General features: G+C 36.2%; 1 long non-coding RNA gene across 1 annotated transcript in view; it reads left to right on the top strand.

Moving 5' to 3' along the window:
- Positions 1–26075, top strand: part of LOC122807247 — a 304108-nt gene that overhangs the window by 231943 nt on the left and 46090 nt on the right. Inside the window, exon 3 of the long non-coding RNA XR_006365607.1 lies at positions 15630–15715. This is a non-coding gene — a long non-coding RNA (uncharacterized LOC122807247). The remainder of the gene's footprint in view (positions 1–15629; positions 15716–26075) is intronic.

Below are 26075 nucleotides of genomic sequence, written 5' to 3'. Positions count from 1 at the left end.
TGCACCATTAGTGATGATGATCAGCACAAATCTGCAGGAGTCCATGTTCTCCAATACTTAATGGTGCACCATTTTTGTCCATGGTTAGCACAGATCTGTATGATTCCAGGTTCTCTATTATTTAATGATTTACCACCAGTGTCTATGATTGGCATGGATCTGCAGGAATCCAAGTTCTCCATTACTAAATATTGCACCATCAGTGTCCATGATCAGCACAGATCTGGATGGTTTCAAGTTCTCCATTACTTAATAGTGCCCCATCAGTGTCCATGACCAGCATGGATCTGTAGGAATCCAACTTCTCCATTACTTGATGCACTATCAGTGTCCATGATCAGCATGAATCTGTTGAAATCCAAGTACTCTGTTACTTAATGGTGCAGCATCAGTGTTCATGACCAAAACGAGTCTGCAAGAATCACAAGAAGATCTGCTGCTTCTTGCACTGAAAGGTATATATTTCACAAATATATTCTTCAGGTCTAATGGCATTTTCATTTAATGGATATGAATTTTAGGTGATTATTGTTAGGAATCAAAATAACTAAAATATCCAATTTGATGACTCAGGGGTGGAGTTTTTGTGTATATAACCATGTGACCCCACCAAATGGAAGATCACTTAGAACAGCTACTATACCGCTTTATAGTACCAAACTTTGGAAATGGTGTCTTAGCATAACTCAGTAATGAACTTGGTCACCCTCTTCCCAAAATTAACAAGAATACTGATACTTAGGATTTGTTGAAATGTTCTACTGTCTGTAGCTTTGAACAATTGCGGCTAAGGGCAAGTAAATCAACAGAGAGTGATCATTGTAATTGGTGTACTGTGGAGAAGTATAATCGTGGAGGAATCCAGATGTGGAGAAGTATAACTGTAGAGAAGTCCAAATGTGGAGAAATCTAACTGTGAAGATGTATAACTGTGGAGAAGTCCAGATGTGGAGAAGTCTAACTGTGGAGAAGTATAACCGAGGAGGAGTCCAGATGTGGAGAAGTATAACTGTGGAGAAGTGTAACTGTAGAGGAGTCCAGATGTGGAAAAGTCTAACTGTGGAGAAGTACAACAGTGGAGGAGTCCAGATGTGGAAAAGTATAACTGTGGAGAAGTCTAACTGCAGAGGAGTCCAAATGTGGAGAAGTTTAACTGTAGAGAAGTATAACTGTGGAGATTTATAACTGTGGAGGAGTCCAGCTGTGGAGAGTCTAACTGTGGAGAAGTCTAACTGCAGAGGAGTCCAAATGTGGAGAAGTCTAACCGTAGAGAAGTATAACTGTGGAGATTTATAACTGTGGAGGAGTCCAGCTGTGGAGAGTCTAACTGTGGAGAAGTCTAACTGTGGAGATGTATAACTGTGGAGGAGTCCAGATGTGGAGAAGTACAACTGTGGAGAAATATAACTGTGGATGAGTATAATTCAGATTTCCTTGATGAAGAGAAGAGACTTTGCAGCTCTTGGAATTATAAGCCAGTTAGGCTTGCATCTGTCATAAAAAAGTTGAGAAAGATAGTGAATGCAAAGGTTCTTTTGTTTCCCGGAGGAGGACAATCTCCAAATGGCTGCCTACATTGTTCTGCAGTTAAGAAATTCTCATAGAAATTTATACCATCTCTACATATTGTTGTCTATTCAAAAAATAAGGAGATCTGTTGCATATGTAGCTTTGGATGTCAGTATTTTGATTTTTGACACCTAGGTGGTTACTAAGGGCTGTAGGGATATTATTTTTTTAATATGAATGGAACAGTGGTTAGAGAGGAGGACTTAAAAGTGATGCTTAGTGGGTGAGCTTTCCAAGGAGAGTGAAGTGAAAATGTGAGTACCTCAAGGACAGTGTCAGTGCTGCTTCTGTTTATGTATACGTTAGATAATGAACTGAGGGAAAAGGCATAAACATTTATTTTGTAAATATGTTAAGCTGGGGTATTATTCTGGATGGAGAGATGATTGAAGGCAAACTTGAGGATGCCATCTGATTGGTCTAATAGATACCAGCTGAGATTTGTTGATGTTAACTATATCATGTTTACCTGAGATGTGGTACCTTTATTTCGACTAAGTTTTGTCAAATTTCTTGCTGCTGGATCTGAAAAATATTTAGATTTCCTGGTTACTGATGTGCATAATCATCAGTAGCAATGTGAAAATATACTGACACGTTTGCTAACAAAATGTCAGTGTGAATTAAAATGGATTTATTTATCTGGATTTGGAGGATATTATACCATTTTGTTGGGCAACGGTGGAGCCTAATTTGCAGTTTGGTATAAAGCAGTGAAGGATAGGGGCCACAATGTCTGCTACTGTTTGAATAATAAAAGTCATTACTTAAAGGAGAACTGCACCCACAGACTAAAAAAAACATGTATATTCCATCATGGTTTGGTGCTTCCAACATTTCAACACTATTCTGGGACTATTTAAAGGTTTTTAAATATTTTTATACATGATTTCTGAGTCTGACCACATGGGATCTGGCATCTTAAAGTAGTTCTGATTGTTTACACTGCCTCTAGGTATCCCACAATGCAGTATTGTCTATAAAAACACATCATGCTGACCTCTTTCTTCCTAAAGCTCCTGTCACTGCATTGATTTTATATGCATACACTGCTGTCTTTCAGTCAGTTAGTTTTAAGTAACATTTCATGCCATTCAATGACTACTTAAAACACAAACAGTGCAAATGCCACAGAACAGACTTTCAAAGTGCTTTTTACTGCTGCTTCTTTTTAGAATGGCTAAATTGCAGTCTTTTTAGGGTTACCACCTGTCCCACTTTGCGAGGGACAGTCCCTCTTTGGGCAGTTGTGTCCAGACAAAAAATGTTAAAAATGGCAAATGTCCTGAGATTTTTGGACAAAATTATTTCCTATATTTTATGTAATAGTTGCATAAAACAGTTATTATGTATCTAAAATACCTAAATGTTATAAGAAACAGAACAAGCAACTAAAATGCTACAAGAATAAGCTTTTATTTAGGCAAAAAAGTTAAGTTCTAACCTTTGTACTGACCGTGGGTATGTGTCGGCCTGTAAAATCTAATGTTTGTACCAAAAATGTCCCATTTTGGCCATTTGAAAAGGTGGCAACCCTAAGTCTTTTGTGAAGCCTGAATTCTACTAGTTTGACTTATCTCCCATCTCCTTCACACCTAACTTCCCTAGCTGTCAAAAAGCTGTTACCTGCTGTGATTGACCGCTCACAGCAGGAGACTTGACTCATACTGTTTCCTTATTCTAGCCTTTACTTTCAGTATGGGTAGGGGAAGGACCAGGGAGCTGTGACATCACAGAATGGGTGGGTTTTTAGGACACTCATGTTGATGTCAGTTTGGGAAGGGAATTGGCCAGAAAACTACCTGTATTCATTGGCTTTGATGACATCAATCAATTGGAGACTGCAGCAAGCTTTTTCAGGGTGGGTTAAAAGTTTTTTTGAAAGTGAAACTACCACAGTACAGTAAGATACTGTTCTAGTGGAGAGAAACAGTTGATTTAAAATATTTTAAATGCTGTATTGTTATTTATTCATAGTAGGTACACTAAATAGGAAGAAAAAACACAGATAAGTTGAACATTTAATAATTGAATCCTATTGTTGTCCTTTAAAATTAAGCAAAGCACATTGTCATATTAAACACAAAAGCTGACATCCCATGTTTGAATAACATGGACCATATATCCAGCATACTTGTCTGCACAGAGGAGCATAACTAGCATCATTTATTACATGCATATATTTACTGCCTATATTATTTATATGGCTTTAATCAATTGTATATAAACAAATATATCTACATTGTAATCTCTGTACAAAACTATTTAATCTCTGGTCTTGTTGAAACAGTATACAATTGCACCTTGGCTTTATATCTAAGAAAAAACTTTAATTGTTATCTTGACTTGTTTTATTATTTGGAGCTTTTTTTCAGGACTCCATTAAACATGGGCACGTATGTGCCTAGTGGACTATTCTAGTTAATAACAATAAATAAATAAATAAATAAATAGTGTGTAAGAAGTACATAACATAAATGGTTGTAAACAAGCAAATGACTTGGAGCATACTCTAACAGTTTTCTGTACTTGCTTTGCACCACTAGAAAAATATGTACTTGATTTTCTATTTACCTCTCATATGAAAGTCCAAGCAGTATTTAATAATAATAATTTGATTAATTTCAAAAGAGATCATGCAACAGGGTGGAGGTGACAGTGAAAACATGAATGAGTGTGTCTTGATGGTTCCATGGTATATTATTTTCTTCTTGTCCTCTTTTTCATGTTACCTGAATGCAGCTTCTTCAAAAATGCAGCAAACTTAGACTCATATAGTATAGACCAAAGAATGCAGAAAGAAGGAAAGAAAAAAAGAAAGAAAGAAAGTAAGCATTACCTCTATAGCCAGAGATGGTTTGAAACCCACTGAAATGGCAAAGCAAGAAAAAAATAAGCCACAGATACTTTGACATAAATAAGAAAAAATGTTATATACCGCTCATGCATCCACATAGTTACTGAGAAAATGTCAAAGACTACCTCAAAAAAAAAAAAAAAAAAAAAAAACAAGGAAAAAAGAAGCCATGAGAATATATAACTGTTTAAAACATTTGCATTTGAAATACATATAATATTATTATTAATGTTAACTTAAAATAATATTAATGTTTGCAATTAAATATTGATTTTAAAGTTAAGTTAAAAACTGTTGTTAATTAAATTAATTATATATACAAATTAAATAAAATGTTAAATAAATTAAAATTTACATATAAAAAAAGTTAAATAACATATTAAATTCCAGTGAAAAAAATCATGATTGATATGTTAAGCAATAAAATGCATTTATAAAACTTTAAAAACTTTTTTTATACAATTGGGGTCAAATCATCTGGGGTCAAACTGTCTACTAACTACTCCCATAGGCAATAAATGTAAATTTAAACATGAAAGTATATATACTTGCACTGGGATTGAATCATCCGGGGTCGAACTGTCCGGGGTCGAATAGTCCTGCTTCCCTCTTTGCAGCACCTGCAATGTGGCTAGTAATGACTCTTTCTGCAATTCATATGGATTTACATGTACTGGTAACATGTCTAAATACGATTGTAAATTATTTTTTATAAGACCCATTGCTCCTACTCTCTGGGTATCTTTCTTCCACATTGCTCTCGTTTCTGCCTGCAGATCCTGATATTTTATGACTTTGTGTCTCTCTGTATGCAAGACGCTGTAGTTATTCGGTGTGGCAATTTAAATGATCAATGCTACACTTGTCTTCTTTTCTTGACTACTATATCTGGTTTTCTAGCATCTATCTTTTTAACTGTTGGTAATGGATGATCCCATGTGATGTAGACTTCTTCATTTTCTATGATGCTTTGTGGCTTATGTTTCCAGTGTTTTTCAGCCACTTCAATACCATAATGTTTGCACAATCCCCAGTGCAAGTCTTGCCACATTATTATGCTTTTCTGTATACAGTCCTTATGCCATTAATATGTCACAGCCAGCAACGAAGTGTGCAACTGTTTCCAATTTGGTTTAACAAAACCTACATTTGTCTGTTTCTCCCACATGTTCAATAAGCTTTATAAAGCAATGTGTATGCAAACCACTATCTTGGGCTGCCAATATTAACCTTTCATCTCTTGGGTTGAATTCGTCTTTCCTTAACCGTTCCTGTGTTCGTTCCTGATCAACATGAGGTTCTTCCAGAAGTTTTCTATACTTGCAACTATATTTATGCCTTTCCACATTTCCTGCCTTCTCATCTGATCCTTCACCTTATATTCTTTCTTTTGTTTTTTGGCACAATCAGTTTCTGCCTGATTTTTATCTAGATCTGGTTTGATTTCCATTCCTGCTTGACACTGATAAGCTTCTGCTAGATTAAGCAGAGGAGTCATCTTAGATTTATTCTCCTCATGTTTCAAAACTTTCATTACATTTGGGTCTTATGAGGTCAGCAGATATATGTGGAGTCCCACAACTGCAAATCTATACATGTAATCATTTTCAAGGAGGCCCATCCCTCCTTCAGAATAGGGAATATATAATCTTGGTATGCATTGATTTTTATAAATCATTTCGTGAGCATGGAGCATCCTTCTTGTTTTCCTATCTAATTTATCCAACACATTCTGGGGCCAGTCATTCACTCCAAAACTGTAAGACAGGACAGGAAGAGCAAATTGGTTTATAGCTTGGATTTTGTTCCTAGATGTCAGTGCCGTTTTCAGGATTGCTGTAAGTCTTCTGAAGTATTCTTTACTAAGTTTTATTCACATTTGTTTGTGTTTTATTGTTGATCCTTCATCAATTCCCAAATATTTATACACTCCTTCTTCCTCAAGTTCTTTTATATCACATTATTGTCCCAAACTGATGTTATCCTGACATTGCAGTTTTCCTGCTTTAAAGGTTGCTTTTGCACATTTATCAAGATTAAATGACATTTTTATATCATCTGAAAAGGTTTTGATAACTTGCAGTTGTGCTTTCAGTTCCTCATCTGATAAGCTATACAGTTTTAAATAATCAGCAAAGAGAAAGTGAGAAGTCTTTACACTTTGTTGTTTTCTAGGAGCCAGATTATAACCATGACCTAAGCTGCTGAGTAAACAGTTTAATGGATTAAGGGCAAGGCAGAATAGTAACGGTGACAGAGAGTAACCCTAGAATATCCCCCTTTGAATTTTTATCAGTGGGATAACAATTTGTCCTTTATCATGCTTAATTGCTAAGTGGTCTGCCACTGTTTCATGGTCACTGTAATGTAGTCGACCAGTGTGGGGTTTATCTTATACATTTTTAAGCACTCTTTAATTCATGAATGAGGGATACTATCAAATGCTTTTTTGTAGTCAATCCATGCCATACTTAGATTCTTCCCCTTTTTGCAGTTCTCCACTATGACTTTAACAACAAATTATCCATTGTTCCATATGACTTTCTTTTATTGCCCTTTTGTTCTACTGAAATAATTGAATTTTCTTCTAAAAGACTATAAACTCTGTTGGCATCAATTCCCGTGTATAGTTTATACATCGTTGGAAGGCAAGTTATTGGTCTATAATTTTTAGGGTAGCTTGCAGGTTCACTCTTAAGTTGGAGCATTGTTTTTCCTGTTGTTAACCAGGTTGGTGTCTGTTCTGGGTGCGCAAATAAATAGTTCTTACTCATGGCTAAATCTTCGTACAAAGATGTTAATACTTTTAACCAGACATTATGCACTGCATCTGGGCCTGGGGTTTTCCAATTAGAGGCTTTTCTTAACATTGTTTCAGTCTCTCTAACTGTTACTTCATCCCATTTTATATCCTGTACCTTTAAACTTCTTATTCTTTCTTTTACTTCTTCTATCCGTTTAGCATCTTTGTTATGTTCCACAAGATCTTCATAGATACTGTCTTCTCTTTCAGCTGTTCCTGTTAGGTGTTGCCACAGTGGATCATCTGTTTCCATTTCTTCCTGACCTCTGCATCTTGCTCTGTCACACCAACCACCTGCATGTCCTCTCTCACAATATCCATAAACCTTATCTTGGGTCTTCCTTTTTTCATCCAACCTGGGCTGACCCTCTAATATACTGATTCCTAATCCTGTCCATCCTTGTCACACCCAGTGCAAATCTTAACATCTTTAACTCTGCCACTTCCAGCTCTGACTCCTGCCTTTTTGTCAATGCCACCATCTCCAACTCTTACAACATAGCTGGCCTCTCTACCCTCTTGTAGACCTTCCCTTTCACTCTTACTGGTACCCATCTGTCACAAATCACTCCTGACACTCTTCTCCACCCATTCCACCCTGCCTGTACTCTCTTCTTCACCTCTCTTCCACACTCACCATTACTCTGAACTGTTGATCCCAAGTACTTAAACTCATCCACCTTTGGCAACTCTACTCCCTGCATCCTCACCATTCCTCTATCCTCCCTCTCATTCACACACATATATTCTGTCTTAGTCCTGCTGACCTTCCTTCCTCTCCTCTCTCTAGAGCATATCTCCACCTCTCTAGGGTCTCTCCAAACTGTATCGATTTATTCTTTTTTGGCAGTCTTTCAATTAATTTTACTTTTTTCTCAGTTCTCTATAAAACCTTTTTTGGGTGATCATTAAATTGCTTATTTTGCACGTTTCCTTTATGTTTATCTTTGTGTCTTCTACATTTTTCCACCTGTGCTGAAATTTTTAGATTATTTGCCATAGTGCATGATAGATCCTGGTCTGTTTTAATATTGTGCATTGCTTTTATCATATGTATCTTTGCTAGTATTTTTGATAATCTATTCCCTCTTCTATAGTCTTCTAACAGTGACGCTTCTTGTCTTAATTGCTTTATGATTTTCTCTATTCAATATTTTCATGATGGTATTTGATTTCTCCCCTTCCTTTCTCTCACTACCCTGTGTTCTTGTGGTAGAACTTTATCAGTTATTAATTTAACTGCACAGGAATATATCCTGTTTACTTCGGTTATATTACATGGATCTCTATGTTCTTCTTCTTTCAGCTTTTCCCTGTTATGGGTCGCCGCAGCGGAACTCCGGTCCGCTAGATTGGCAGTAGATTTTTTAAGGGTGCCAGCTCAACGCCCAACCTTCAACGAAGGCACGCCCATTCTACGCATGTCTTTCAAATGTCACTTGACCACAGGGAGGACATGCAGACTCCACACAGAAGGTGCTCCCACCGAGAATCAAATGGGAGAACCTCTTGCTGTGAGGCAACAAAGCTACCGCTGCACCACCGCAGCTTATATCACATGGATCTCTATGAACAGTCCTAATTACTGTGTTCATTTGTATTATCAGACTTCTGACTTTTTGGGTTTTATTAACCTTCTGCAGTCTATTTCTTTCATTGATCTTGATATATCTGTCCATGTCTATTAAATCAAGCAATTTGTCTCTTAGCTCATTTTCTTCCAATCTGAGGGTACATCCATTGTTTTCCAGTTCCTGCAGGCATCCTATAGAAGGTTCTATAGCATCTTCCTGTGACACATTCTTATCAATTCTGTCCTGCGCCATCCGTTGCTCTATTATATGGGAACTCACTGACCTATCACTCCTCAACATTGACTGCATCAGAGTTTCCACAGTTTCCTGTTCCTTCCCTTGCTGTCTAGCTTCAAGTGAACGTTTATACTGGTTTCCTGTGAAAGGCTCCAAATTATCTTCATATGGCACCTGACCACTTGTTTTCTGTTCCACTGGTTTCCCCTTAATTTGGATATTCATTACTCTATCCTTTTGTGGTGCTTTCTGAATTACATTTCCTACACTAAATCATTCACTTTGCAGGTACTCCATAACCTCAGTTTCTATCTCTTTAAATTCTCCATTACTAATCTCCTTTTCTACTTTTCCTCTTTGTCTTCTTATTTTTTTGTATTGTAAAGTTTTCCATGCCTGGATTCCCTTGCCTGTATTTCTCTTCAAATATCTTTGGTGCTGCTCTTTTTGTATTGGTTAGCTTTACTTTCTCCTTTGCATAAATATTACAAAATATTACATTTCTTTTTCTTTCCCATGTCCATATTTCTTCTTCACGTTTCCTGATCTCCCTATTTCTCCCTGCTTTTGGGGACTCACTCCATCCTGCTGTGTTATATCTTCTACATCAAATCCTTCACTTTGCAGGTACTCCATAACTTCAACTTCTATTTTTTAACTTCTACTTTAATGATCTTCTTTTCTACGTTCCATCTTTGTGATATACTACCTGTAGAACTACTGAAATGTTGCACTAGACAGTTATTATTTTATGCAAGCTGGAGACATTGAACTTAGTTGCACAATCTGTACAAAAATGGGGCAAGGACTGCAAAATTTGAATGTTATCATGACAGCTCAAGATTTTCAAATTCAGAATTTGCAAACAAAATCAAACTGAAGAGACAACATTAAGATGGTTGTTAATCAGCTAGCTCACCAAAACAGTGTTACAACAAATTGCAGATCTTCCAGATAAATTGTTGGATTTAGAGGCCTATACCAAGTGACATAGCCTGCAAATGATTGGCATTCCTGAATATTTGGAAAACATTTAGTCAGTACCAGTTTCTGTGTCTAATGCTGTCTTGGGAGTTGGACAAAGAATTAAGCAAGCATGCATTAGATGGCAATAGGTTTGATGTGACATAAAGATTTGGCTACCATGTCCAAGTATTAATCAGACTTAAGGATATCTTTTAGAACAAAATTAAATGTAGTGTGAATGAACAATGCAATCAGCTGGTTTAAACTAATCAAAGAAAGATATACTTGGGAGCTGAATAGGAGGAAGGTTCTTTTCTGGGGGGGTCATATCTAGAGACAATAAAATTAATTATAGCCCTACTTTTTCTATCTGACCAGAATATAATTACAAATTCTTCTGAAACTGATGATAATTTCCCCTGTTATTATGGGAAACTATTTAACTAATTACTTCCTCCTTCAGAAAGGGAGCTTTTGACTTTCTAAAAAAGTGGATTCCCTGATAACTCCTTTCCAAAAGTTCAAATAAATTTAGATTCCATTCAAAGCATTTTTTTTTTCTTGTTTGGATTTAACCAAAAATAATGTTCCAAGTGCTGATGCATAATGTTGAATTTTATAAGAAGCTGTCATTTTATTTAACGCTTTACTTGTTGCAGCTGGTCCAGCTTCTAGCTGCTCCAACTCCAGAGATAAACTATTATTTTTTCTCTTTCAGGCTAATTACAACCCCAAACTTGAAAAAAAGACCCCCAAACAAAGTGAAAACTTTGTTAGTTATTTTAAATTTATTAACTGGGGTAGAGCACTGATCTCACTGGATCTATTTCAGTATCCGCTTGGGAAAAACACAATAGATGTTTATATTTGTATGCACCTAATTTTTGTCTGTATTGGAGCTTTTCTCCCCAGGACTCCATTGAAAACGGGTTCTTTTGGCCCAATGGACTATCCTGGTAAACCAACTGCAAATAAATAAATAAATAAATAAATAAATAGATACATGATATTATATACAGAGTGAATGACAAAATGCAATATATACATATATTATATACCAAGTGAATATTACAGTCGCTTGAGGTTATATAGGCAGTAGGTTCATGACATTATATACAGACTGACTGACAAAATACAATGTACATGTGTATTATATACAGAGTAGAAATCAGAGTTGGTATTGCTGAAAGAACCACAATGAAAAGCAAAGTAAGAGAATGGTTCATAGAAGAAAGACAGGTAGGCAGGGATTATAGGACAAGAGAAACAGCAGTTGTATTTTCCTAGAATTTTGTAATGTGCTTTTATTTCTGATTAGAAAATCGGGTAAGATCAATGATCTTTAAGAAAAGAAGGGCAAGATTCCCAGAATTTGGGACCAAGGACTGAGAAAGCATGGTCTATGCAGTGGTTGGGGAGTAGAGGGGAGGACTTGAGTAGTTAAGATTTCTAAGTTTGCATGTTGGCGCATCTTTGAATAGTCTGGAAAGCTAATGGAGAGAGAGAGAGAAAGTCTCATTCTTGATAAGTTTAAATAGTTGCGAGGCAAGTAGAAAGTCACCAGATTGCTTCACAGGTAGCCAGTTAGCTTTCAGTGGTCTTGCAGTGGTGTCATTTCTTGGTAAGAGACTGATGAATATGCATAGGGTGTTTGAGATGGATTGAATATTGGATGCATTTATTTTAGAGTTTGCAACAATTAGGAAGACAATATTATAGATGAGTCAATAAAATACCTTTACCTATAGCACTCCTACACGGTCTGGATAGAAAAGGGGAGATCCTTTTAGTTGAGAATGGGAAAGAGAGAGAGAGAAAGATTATTTTTATTAGTGTAGTTTGGGTGGAGATGGAAATGCGGGAAGGAGTGCAACCAAATATGTAGGTATTTGAATGAAGTGACATTTTCAATAGAGTTACTCAGATGATCTAGAGGTCTAGCAATAGAAGTAAATTTTGCCTAGTTCCAAAAATTATTTATTTTTGTTTTAGAGGAGTTAAGCAGCAACTGTTTAGCATTTACTCATTTAATAAGAACATGAAATTCAGCCTGAAGTTCAAGTTCAAGTGAAGAGACAGAATGAGTGGAGCAGAATACGTCCATGTCATCATAGTAAAGCAGGAGAAGATGGGAAAAGTCAAAAGGGAGTTTGTTAATGTACACAGAAAAGATGAGAGAAGCCAGAACAGATTCTTTGGAGATACCTTTTTTTAGGGGAACTGAAGGAGAAGATGATGAACTGAAATTCACTGAGAAGTGTCAGTTAGAGAGATAGTTTTTGAACCAAGTCAGTGTGTCATCACTAATGCCTATTTTAGTGAGAGTCTAGGAGAACTAAATGATCAACAAGGTCAAAGATCCTAGTAAATTAAATAAAAATGGCTTCAGCAACTAGACCTTTGCTAATTACAAGAAGAATACTGTTGCTGAGAGTCCGGACTGCTGTGGATGTGACAAGATAAAAGCCACGTGGCTTTTGATTGGGAAGATGGTATTTCTTGATGTATTGAGTAAAGCATTTTTTCAGAATCTTTCCTAGGGTACAGAGAATAGAAATGGACAGAAACAAATCTGAGAGATTGGCAGGATGGGGTTTCTTAGGGAAAGGTTTTAAAATGGCATTTTTCTAGATAATAGTACACAGGTTATAGATGTGTTTCAGTGGGAATATGATGCTGTCTCTACAGAGATAAATAACTATGAGTTAAATTTGTCTGTACTAGGGGCGGGGGTTATCAAGTTTAATCTATTTGAGCAAAGGGTGGATGTGCTTGGATATTACATCTATAGATTTGATAAACTATGACGTCAAGATCTCTGCAAAGCTGGCGAATAATTACTTCCTAGATTTTCCTGGATGTTATTAATCTGAATCAATTTGTATTCATTCCTCAGAAAGAAAAAACTACTGTCAACTATAGTTTGGAAGCAAGTACATTAACCTTTCAGACTAACTAATGAAATGTAGGAGATAGTACAGAATTTTGTTTATTAGATACATTTATTGCCTTTGACTCAATTACCAGAAAGTACCTTTTTATTTATAAACACGTTTAAAGTTCTTTGAGGAGCTAGGTAATACTACCTGAGCACAATTTCATCAGTCTGTATATTGTATTTCAAAGAACAGAATAAAGGAGTGGGTCAGGCTTTCTTCCTTCCTCTTCACTTTACTTCTCTTTGCCCTTAATCCAATATCACTTTCTCTGCAGATCTGATAAATGCATCACTTTATGGATGGACTAAGGCTAAAATAATGGGAACTTCTGAATTAGTAGGACCTTTTCTGTGTATTCCTGTTGATATGGTTTAATAGGATTTCAGCTATGATATACTGAAACAACATGGTATTGACAACATTTATAATACACATTTAATTTAAAGGTATGTCCAAGGGATATTGTTCGGAGGAATTGCGGGAAAGGTATAGAACACTTTGCAATTATTCACTTGAAACACTTATCTATAAATAACTGTTTTGTTTGTTTCATCTAAATTTGCAAAAGGAAAGCTAGGATTGAAGACACACCACGGTATGATTATGCTTCCATAAGCATAGCTACACCAATATCTTTTCTGATAAAAAATAAGGTTAAGGCAACACAAAATATTTGGAGAACCATTTTGGATAATTGGGATTTTAAGTGCGGTCTGAAGAAATGGCTCATTAAGTGGATCATTTTAGGTAGATGCAAATTATTAAGCTTTTCTGGATGACTTTGAAGATAATTATATGAAATGGACATTATGTTTCAATAACAGAAAATAGTTAAAAGACTTTTAAATCTTGGTTAATGAATAAAACAATTCATCAGATAGAATTGTTTGTAGAAAAACTTTGAATGGATGTAAAAACCATGGGAACTTATTGGTTAATGTATTAGGAGAGATATAATTATTTTTTCATGTAAAGACTTTGTAGAACACTTTGAGTAGAACTGAAGACATGGTAAACATTTCAAATAGAAGAATGACAGAGTTTTTAATGTAAGCTATTAAGACTGCAGATTGTACTTTTGTTATGGAAGATAAGGTCATAAGAATGTAGTAGAGTAAAAGGACTAAGAGAACTGTGAACAGTAATGGAAATTTAATTCAAGGATGTGGTGGAATAGACAATACATTTGTGGCTTTATTGTATAAATATTCTCAGGTATGTGAAAGTGTACATTTTCCCGATGCAGTAGAAAACACCAAACGTGGCACAACTAATGAACTATATAACTGTTACCCCCAGTTTGGTGCATATATTTTGGCTGTCACAGTTCGTCTATACATTGTCTGGACTTTCTCTGACTCAAGGCTAGGGCCAGCATGAATCTCTGCATGCATCCTGGAGAGTCATGGTGCTAACAATTTTTGCCGGGGGGGATTTTTTATTTAATGGTCTAATCTTGTTTCTCCCTGCTGTCCCACATTTGTATAGTGCACCTGAGGGCTAATCCTTTCTAAGGACCATGTCTTCTTTTGGAGAGGGACAAATGCCCCACACCAGGATAGGCAGGTCAGTCCCTCCCTGTCTGTGCTTCAGACACCTTAGTCACTAATTGAACCTGGGTTGCTTGGGTCATAGTTATGGTTTTATCTCTCTCTCTGCCATGGCACTGGCAGGAATTATTTAAATGATATTATGAATTATTTGGCTGTGTTTTGGCTAAGATTATGTCATTTATTTCAAAACGCCAAATTGATTTATATATTTAAATGTATCTAGAGTTATTTTTAGCCAGCAAAATATATCAGTACTAATTTAAACAGTTAGAGGATGTTTAACTTGCTTAGGGATGGCTAGAAAATAGGGATGGTTAGAAAATACTGAAAATATGTTTTATTGATTCTTATTTGAATGGTCAGGATACTCGAGTGTGTATAGTCTTACTTGCTGTGATTTGGGATATGTCATTTACTGACACACATGTGAACAGGTCCTGAGACCCTTTTAGCCATGACCCAGATGAAAATGTATGTATTACAAACAGAAATAGTATAGTATAAAACATTAACAGACAGGGGTAATAGATATCTATGAAGTGTATTAATACATTGTAATTTAAAACATCTCAATATTTGAAGACAGTAAGATAAAATACCTTTATATATTCTAGGTATATTCAAAAGAATTAGAGAAAAAATGAAAAGTTTTCTGCAATCCATCTCATATCATTTGTGAGGTTGAAATAGTGGATATAATGTGTAGGATGCATATGGCCAAAGAGAGGGCAAATGGTTATAGCATTGGTCTGGATCAGCAGAAGATTTCTGAATGCCTGGAATAGTAAAAGTTATGAAAGAATATGACAGAAAAGGGTGTAAATAGGGATATCATGCAATGGTTAAACACTATCAAACGTAATGTGTTGTTTACACGTGACACAGTGATAGATGCTGAGCTGAAGAGAATGAACAGCTTATTATTGTTGCTCATTAAGTCCATTGTTATTAAATAGATTTATTTGTGAGAATTAATCATGAATATACCAAATGATGATAGTATTGTGGGACTGAAGGAAAGGGAGGGACAAACAAAGGCTTTGACTTCTGACTGACATATCACTTTCTGAAGAGCAAAATGTCAGCAAGAAGAGAGTTAAAACTAATTTGCAATCTGCTTTTTCTTTGTAGAGAAATTCTCTGAACCTGCATGTAGGGTTACGTGGACCTGCAGTTTGCATCCTGGAGGCTGTGGCTTCATAACAGAAAGTGTGAATGTAAGTTATTGGAATGAGACACCGACAGGTCAAAGTTAAGATCTGTTAAGTATAAATCACATAGAATGAAAACAATTAAGGGAATTATCACATTTAAAAGTATTGTCTTACAACAATTACTGTGCTTCTCTTGTGTACTTTAGTTATTAGAAATATATTTAGTACATAAATGGATGGGATTTGAGAATACTTGGGAAATGTGATAAACCCCAATAGATGATGCTTTATATGCTGTGAAGTTGAGATAGTGTGCTGGGGTGGTGGTCAAGAATGCAGAGTAAATTATGCTTTTGATGAGCATTAAAAGAATAATTTAAAACTGCCTGATGATCCACTAGAACAACATAAATAGTTGAGGGACTTATCCCCAACACCAGGCATAATGTTTTACATCTTAAATACTTACACTATAGTATAGTATATAGTATTGGTGGTAGTAAAAGATTCATCCCGGTGTGGCTTTCCTTTGAAAAATGTTTTAATTCAAGTCTCTCCTGCTTAGGTTACATTTTATGTAGCTATTGAAAATTTCCTGGTATATGACAATGAACAGCAAAGAAAGTCTAAAAAAGAGATTATTGAAAATAAATTCACACTCACAGTTTTACATAACAGAATGATACAAAATTGTGTGTTTGTGTGTGTGTGTGTGTGTGTGTGTGTGTGTGTGTGTGTGTGCGCGTGTGCGCGTGTGCACGTGTGTGTGTGTGTGTGTGTGTGTGTGTGTGTGTGTGTGTGTGTGTGTGTGTGTGTGTGTGTGTGTGTGTGTGTGTGTGTGTGTGTGTGTGTGTGTGTGTGTGTGTGTGTGTGTGTGTGTGTGTGTGTGTGTGTGCGCAGTGGTGCAGCGGTTAACGTTGTCACCTCACAGCAAGAGGTTCTCTGGTTCGATTCTCGGCTGGGGTGCCTTCTGTGTGGAGTTTGCATGTTCTCCCTGTGTTCGCGTGGGTTTTCTCCGGGTACTCCAGTTTCCTTCCACATTCCAAAGACATGCATCTGGAGCATTTCTCCCTGGGCCTCCGCTGAAAACAGGCTCTGTGGAACCTAGTCGGACTTTCCCGGTCAACAAATGTTAAATAAAATAAAATAAAACTATATACATGGATACTTGCAATTCCAATAAGTTACTCTTTTCTGAACATAATATATATCCAAACTATGTGAGTGCCCCCCACACCCCCTCTTACTATATATACTAACTCCAGAGTTGCACTACAGTGGGTTAAAGGCCATATATAACTTTCAGTGAAATGTGTTTCAGTGAATTGTGTTTTCAGTGAATTGAGCTTTCCGTGATTTGTGGACAGTCATTTGACTTTCAGTGAAATTTGCTTTCAGTGAATAGACCGAGACCCATATAATATATATATATATATATATATATATATATATATATATATATATATATATATATATATACATATATATACATTTGTGTGTGTGTGAGCATATCTATGTATATACGTGTGTGTGTGCATACATGTGTGAATGTATCTATGTATATACATGTGTGTAATTCAGATAATGCATTGAAATGTGTGCATGCATGTTATTCAGGTCATATACTGAAACATGAGTGCATTTGTAATTCAGGTCAATTTAGAGATCATAGACTGAAAAATGAGTACATGTATGTAATTCAGGTCATAAACTGGATCAGGTGTACATGTGTGTAATTCAGGTCATAGACTGAAACATGCATGCATATATGTAAAAGAAAGAAAGAAAGAAAGAAAAAATAGGAAAGAAAGAAAGAAAAAGAAAATGCCTTGAAGAAAATTACTTTACATTAATCATTTTGCTACAGTCATGAAAGATTAATTATGCACTCAAGGCTTCACTGCATTTAAAATATAATCTATGATGTGGCAAAGGGCACAATACATTTAGAAGTTATTAAAATGTGTGTTTTAATTTTCATTAACAAAGAAAATACACATTTTGCATGACATACATACCACTTTATTTAGAATACAAAGCTGCTTTTAAACAGGCGTAGAAAGTACATATAATGAGATTTAAAGACTGCTGACTCGTGGTAAACAGAACCCTGCCAAGAAGTTCAGCAGTGCTTGGTTAAGTATGTGAAGTGTCGGCTTTAAAATCCAACTGTCAGGCAACATTTGGGATCAATTACTCAGATTCAGTGGGACACTGTAATGTTTACACACACACGCCAAAAACATCTCGGCCTACAAGCCAAAGTTTGTAAACTCCAGCTTATGTGCTTTCATTGCACACTACAACAGTTTTGGCACACAAATACAGAACAATTTCCTATTATGGAAGGAGATACAGTTCCGTTTCATGGAAAGAGTACTTTTCAATAATGTGCTCAAAAGCTGATGAATGAGTGAAACCATTTATTGTTATGTAATGACAGGGCAATTTTGTGCTCACCTTGCCTACAAAAGGCTGTGGTTACGAGGCCAATTATGCTGCAGTGTTCCTACATGGCAGCTGAAGCACTATTTGTCTCATTTGTCTGTACCTGTTGAAAGTGAATGGCACAGAGCAGGCTAATAGAATATTCGTCTACATTTTGGCACTTCTAACCTACTGAGATCACATGGTTCATGCTTAAGAGGATACAGACATCTTGCATGACTCAGAATAAAAATAACTAAAATTTGGGGGTATATCCATTTAGAAGCATTTATTTATTTATTTATTTTTTGTAATACAGAAATCTGTGCATATAATTTCTTCACTTTTAGCATTTTTGGGCATAAGTTGCAAATACAGTGAGGTTAAACTATGCCATATAATTATATTCAATAGAATAAACATTTACCTTTTTTGTGGATCTCTGAGACTACAGAAAATTTGGACAGGTCAGTGTAACCACACCTCGCTCTGCTAGAGAAATGTCTGGTAATATTTTATAAAAATTAAAAAACAAAATTGTCAGGACTAAAGAGAGACTAGGAGGTCAGTATACATAAATATTTGCATATCACAAAATGGCCAAATTGCATGAACTTGCAAAGCATGTAAACCTAAGCTATTCATATAACATTGTGCTGTACTGCAATGTGCAAGTGAGATGAGAAGTCAAGAGCATAGCGTATGCAAATTAGGCCTTGCCTTTGCCCATCACTGCAATATTTGCAAAGTAGAAGTTGTGTAAAATGGGTTCAATCAACACTCATGCGACACAACTTCTGCACTGTTCCCATTCATTTCAACAGAGAAAGCAATTATCTGATAACTGAGCAGACTCTAGCTATACAACTCAGTGCCATGCAGCTACAGTCTTTGCTATAGAACAACTACACAGAGTGCATGTGCGCGCGTGTGTGTGTGTGTGTGTGTGTGTGTGTGTGTGTGTGTGTGTGTGTGTGTGTGTGTGTGTGTCTGTGTGTCTGTGTGTGTACGTGCATGTGTGGGTCACTGTATATATATATATATATATATATATATATATATATATATATACATACACACACATATATATATATATATATATATGTGTGTGTGTGTGTGTGTGTATAGCTAGATCTATATATATATATATATATATATATATATATATATATATATATATATATATATATATGGATTCCTATTACAAGAACGAAAGTTCACAACTTCAAACTTGTAATAGGAAGCCTCACTTAAGAGAAAGTTCACTTTAACGAAAGTGAACTTCCGTAAAAGTGCACTTCACCCAAAGTACTGCAGCACAGTGCAGGACATCAAAAAATAAGCTATGTCCTCCACTATGGTACGATACTCATGGACCATTGGGTTACGGCATGGGTTAGGATAAGGGGATAGTTAGTAAGCTATCCTCTTACCCTAACCCATGCTCTAACCCTAAGGTTTGTGACTATCACACCATAGTGGAGGACATTGCTATGTCCTTCACTGCGCTGCAGTCGTCACGGACCATAGGGTTAGGGCACAGGTCATGGTAAGGGGATTACCCAAACCATGCCCTAACCCTAAGGTCTGTGAGTACTGCACAGAAGTTCAGTACAACTCCCGTTCGTTGTACTGAACTTCGCATACGTGCACTTTCGCTGCAGTGTGCATTCGATACACTATTTCGAAGTAGTGAACCTTCGACCTAGTGTATGGAATCCATATATATATATATATATATATATATATATATATGTGTGTGTGTGTGTGTGTGTGTGTGTGTGTGTGTGTGTGCATGTGTGCATGTTTAGAATTAGTCCAACCTACTAACAATATGTTTGAATTATTGGTAGAGTACAGCTTCAAAACCCACTTCTTGGTTGTACTTTTATTAAGCACAGATGACCAAAGAGAGTTTTACAAAATACTGGAAATACCCCCTTTCATAGTGAAGTTACTGCTTTTCAGAATGTTGCCTTTTTCTAGTACAGTATGACCCTAGAAATGATTAAATAAAACACACTGAAGGCACAAGTTCATTAAAACCCAGGTTTATTCTTAAAAAAGAGAGAGAGAGAGATAAGAAACTGAAAAAAATAGCCAACTCCGTTTGCAATAGCATTCACACATTGTGAATTTTACTTTTTTTTACATTATTTCATAGTCCATGTCTGCATTTCAAAACATTATCCCTATGCACAGACTGTTCACCTTGAAATAACAGCTGTGGGTCCTGTCAGGCCTTCTCTTCAGCTAATCTCAGGACATATCCACAGTAAGCACCAACTGGGCTGTCAAACTCAATTTATTTTGACTTTTGGGTTAAGTCCCTATTTCATTGCATGCTGGACCCTTAACAACCCTTCCTTGTTTGCTTCTTTCAGGCAACAGCCTTTTATACAAGCACTAAGTACAAATTACCTAGCTAATATAAATAATTTCCTGACTGAAGAGATGTGAGAATTTTAAACTACATTCCAAAAACCTTTAAAAACATACTACCCTTTCAGAACACACAAGATGTCACAATTACACCTATCCCAACACAAACCATTAAACATTAGTTTTTGACTTAAATGAATAGGTTTTGGGACCTTGACAAGCCATCAGCATTCATATGAGTTAAACCCAGCCCACAGGATGTTATGCACTGTAAAGGCTGGGGGGCTGCACCCGGTGGCATATCATGTTACTACTATCTTGTTGATTGTTTAGCCATTGTAGCACAATCAATAACTGCTCTAAAGTACCTAATTAATAAATAGCGTTTTAGAGATCTATTTTTCACTCTCTGTAAGTGACTATATTTTGTCAGTATTGCTTAAATTTTGGCTTACCACACTAGGTTGCCCTTACCTTGCATCAGAGATAGGCATGTAGAAGTGTTTTCTCAATATATGCTTTTGTACACAGTATTTGGTGCAGCCCCCAAAATAATGCCCCTCCTTTTGTACCAATTGGTACTGAATCCACGGTTCCCTTAGCTTTTGAAGTGAAGAAAAAAAGTACTTCAGCTTTTACTGTCCAGGTACAGATCTACCTCCCCCAGCTCTTCAGTTGGCTCACTGCATGAAACAAAAAGAGAAGGAAGGAACTCTTGATTATTCCCCCATAATACCTTGCTGCCTCCTTCACTCCACCCTTGCTATGCTACTGGAAGTCACTACCTCTGGCTCTGAACATAATTTATTTATTTATTTATTGACATTTGTTAAATAGATAACATATATTTGGCTTATTAAATGTTCCCTATTCTTCCAGGGACCATCGTAGTTTAATTTTCCTTTTGTGAGATTTGTCAAACAGTAGACATTAGTTGAAAATTAGAAGAACATTCACCTGCCTTTTAATAGAAGATGTTGCCAGCTTTATATTTCCCTTATTTTATCTAGTTATATCTTAACACCCATCTTCCTGTAAGGTGCCCTTTATTAGCACTCACAGTCAAGCCTGCCTGACTTGTAGATTGTAACTTGGCTTTCGCTTTTGGAAAGTGAATCTCCTTGTCCTCTGAACGGATGAGCCCATTATCTATTTATAGAAGAACATAACAGGAATGAGGATTTAATAGTTTATCCATTAGTCTCTGAAAAGTGGTGGGGGTTCCATATAAGCAAGGTAGTACAAGCAGAGCCAGCCTTAGGCAAACTGGAACCATAGGGCACCCCCCCACCAACCCATCCTGGCCTACTCACTCTATACAGTTATCCCCCCCCCCCTACTTTATCACACAGATTGTCTTACTGTTCAGTAGCTTTTTCCTGCAGTTACTCATTCAAGCAAAACTGCATCCTGATAACTGCGGAGGAAAGAATTTATTAAGACTGGAGTTGCCCCCAGAAGCCATGTGGATTCTAGGTGCTCTGGGGTGCATTTTAGAGTTTTATGAAACAACTCTTTTCATCCAGTAATTGACTGAATAGAAACCATGAAAAAGAAAGAAATTTAGTTTTACTCTTCAACTTTGTTTTTTCTTGCATTCTTTCAGCATATCTTAGCTAACCAAGACTATACTGTAATAATTGCAGTGGAAATAACATCTTAACTGACCAGGACTATCCAGTAATAACTAAAGTAAGCTGGACGTTGATGAGCATCCAGAAGCCATGGAGTTATGGATACTCTGATGTGCATTTTAGAACTTTTTTCCAATCTTTTGCTACAATAATGACCTGCACAAAAATCATGCATGCAGAATAGAAATAAAATCAAACTTTTTTTTTATTTCAAGGAATAAAGAGCTTGTATCCAAGTTTTAATACTTAAAGCTGACCAAACACCCCTTCACAATAAACTGAAGACAAATGCTATTTAAAATCTGTCCCTATTTTTGAGTCTTTGATCCCCCAATTATTTTTGGCTTTGTCAAGATTTCTTACTAAGAGGTTGAGATGTATGCCTTCACAGGCTACACAAATAATTTGCCACTCTTTAAAAAAATGCACTCTAAGATGCCCCTCACAAAACAGAAAGCCAGAAGAATATTGTAAAAATTATCTGGTTGATGACTGCCAGCATCATTTTACAGTAATGACACTTCTCTCACTACACCCTTCCTTTCATCTCAGCTCTCCACACAAAATAAGTATTGCCCAACATATCTGGTTGATCAGTCTACCAGCATTATTGTAAAATTGATAATAACATCTGTCTTATCAGCACCATATTATTTTCTTCCTCAGAATGTCCCTGCAGTACCTCTGTCCCTTGTTGTTCAAATACTAAAAGAAAACAATAAAAAAAAAAAACAATTTCAGATGCTTTACTACTACATTTGAACATTATGAGGTCTGTACCACTGTGACCTCAGAATGTTTAAGGTAACGTTAAGTAGTTAACTGGAGAACCATCCCACTGGAGTGATCGTTGTTCCATGAGTGCATTTTTCTTTCTCCCTTGTAAGGGTGCTTTATGTATTTATTTAATTTTAGAGTGAAAAGATTACTCTAAAAATAAATAATACATAGGGAAAGAGAACTCCTACAAACATGACTGCATGGAGCCCTAGGTGGTTGCGTAGTTCTCTACTTCATAAGGCTGGCCCTGGGTACCAGTGTGTCAGCATTTTTTACCACACAATAAAAGCAGTGCACTGTGTAGGGTGATGGAAAGTGGCAATGCATGGTGTATTTGGCATCATTATCCTTTATGTTGCACACTGCATTGTCAAAAAGCAACAGGGTTAGAATTAAACCATCATAAAACAATCCTGATTAGAGTAGGATAAGGTAAAAGAGGAGGGACAATAAAATACATAAAGAAAAGAGAATACCCCACTTACCTTGGATTAAAAGTAGGAAACACATATGAAGGGACAGTTATAAGAAATCTAGAGAATTTATACAAAAAGATAAATGCATTGTTAAGTAAAGGTAGCAACAGAACATATTTCATGGTAAGTAAGATAAAGGCTATTCAGACCATGATCTCTCCTGGTACAATACACATAATCAGACTCATAACAATGAGTACAATGGATTAGACTTCATGAGGAGAGCATGACATCTAAAATGTGGACAAACTTTCTGGTAAACCTTAAGATGGAATTGGGAGACAGGACTGAAGTACCTAGGAGAAATGACATGGAAATCATCCATATATAAGATGATTTTGGACCAGCTAGAGATTAAAAGTGGAGCACATTAACAAATATGAATGGGATACGAGGAAGTAAGGATAACTAGAAGGAAGCAATAAGTTTTGCTGGGCAGTCTAAATAACAATATAGAATTAGAGGTAAAAAGGTTAATGTATTATAAACTACAAAACCAATTCCAAGTTAGAGATGAACATTTTGAAACATTCAGTACAGTAATAAAAACTTTCTTAAGGTACAGTAATTTTATGTTGGAAGGAAATAACAGGGTGGCTCAGTAAAAACGCATGGCAGTGTGAAAAAGGAAGAAGATCAATATATAAAGATATCAGACAGCTTAGAAGTGAAAACAAGAACTCAGCTTCAAATTATATGACTAGTTAAGGAAAACATACAATAGGGAATAACACATATGAAAATAGTACACTTATGGTATAACACATCAAATAAAATAAAGCATTAAGGGGAGATGCAAAATAAAGGGTTGGAGGTGTGGAACAAATGAGGCAGGAATGATAAGTATATTTTGGGAATATCAGAGGGTACAACAGAGATGGCAACAAGTGATACAGGGATGTGTAGAATTTTTTCATAAGCCCATAACATGAACACAGGAAGCCCTAGGGCTGGGAAGAAAAACAGATGAACTAGGTTGGGAAATAGAACAGCTTACTACCAGATTAAAGTTAGAATATGCTACCAGAGAGAGACTTTTACTCACAGGATATCTAAAACTGATAAGACAAATAGAATATTATTATAAAATGAATGTGATGGAGAGAAAGCCAAAAAGTTGCAATCCTGTGACTCAGTTCTACTGGAATTTGAAAAAAAAAAACAGAAACCTATAAGGTCAACTGGACATTTGATGGGACATATAAAATGTAAAACTGGAGATTATAGAGAAGCTAAAGGCAGTAATAAAGTCTTGCTCTGTGTAAATATACGTGATGAATGGACTTATAACTGTTACAGCTGTTTTATCATTAATCAACGGTTCTCTGTTAATTTTAATATTTACATATATGTGAAAGTGAAGTTGTTATCATTGAAAAATCAATAAAAATGATGTATTAGAAAAACAAACTTATCTCCCCTTTTTACAGCTTTCTTCAACTGTTACTTACCTTTTTGCACTATATTGGCAAAAACACAATTGTTAGATGACTTTACTCTTACTTAAAACAATAATAGCCAGGCATTATTTACATCTTGCATGGTGACTTCATCTGTTCAGGTGAGGCTCTTTAACTGGAAAATTCTTCAAAGAGACTTTTGTATACCTCAGATGCATACTCAAATATACCTAATTATTCGTTCTCTGGTTCGATCCTTGGCTGGGGTGCCTTCTGTGCTGAGTCTGCATGTCCTCCCTGTGGTTGCGTGGGTTTCCTCCAGGTGCTCTGGTTTCCTCCCACATCCCAAAGACATGCTGTAGGTAGATTGGGCACTATAAATTGACCCTAGGTGTGAGTACGTGCATGTGTGTGCCTTCTGTGGAAGGTTGGTTGCCGGGCTGGCAACACGACACCATAAAACTCCACTGCCAATCATGAGCGGACTGGTGATCTGCTGTGGCAACCCCTAACCGGGAAAAGCCAAAAGAAGAAGAAGAAGATTTGATACCTCTATCTGAGATATTATAATGAGATCATACAGCCCTAGAAACATATCTTTTTGAGAAATATTGATATATAACCCTTCTGGAAAGCATTAAAGAATTCCTGTTAACTCATCCGAGGTGCAGAAATACATTTCTCTGAACCTTCAGTCCTTTCCTGCTTACATACTGAATTATCTTTATAAAAATAGTTTTTCAGAAATATACTTAGTAATAGTGGCCACAAATAAATCAAAACATGGTTAGAAATGCACAGATATTGGCAGTTTTAAGACTGTTAGTACGAGATGTGTTAGCTCTTCCTATTGGGATTTTGTGGTAAGAACAGCAGGCAAACTCATTATAAGATGGAGACGTGTTATCTAAATTATATTTAAGGTGAAAATTTCCAAGTACTGTAAATGTCTTCTGCTTGTTTTTCATTACCAAGTTCCTTTTAATCAACTAGCGTGTTATGTTATCCCATATACAATCTTCTTGATGGGTTATCAGTGCCCTAGAACTTTAAGGGACTCATCAGAGTTATCACTCTTCCTTTCCACATACCCTCATTTGTTTTATTGTTTTAGACCTAAAGGTCAGATCAAGCACTTTGAAACAATGTAATAGGTAGAATGGTTAAGGGTGCAGACCTTCATATCAGAGAATGTGTAGAGGGTGAATCCCCCCTGTAGACAATGTTACTGTGAAAGTCTGATTTTCATTAAATTTCCTGTGATCTCACATTTCATTTTACAGATTTATGAGATTTACATTTATGGGCCTTACACTTATGATAG

The sequence above is a fragment of the Protopterus annectens genome, chromosome 7.part0, assembly GCF_019279795.1.
Source record: "Protopterus annectens isolate FY-2018-M chromosome 7.part0, PAN1.0, whole genome shotgun sequence".
Taxonomy (NCBI): Eukaryota; Metazoa; Chordata; order Ceratodontiformes; family Protopteridae; genus Protopterus; species Protopterus annectens.
Note: the sequence above shows the minus strand (reverse complement) of the source record. Positions and strands in the feature narration are given on the sequence as shown.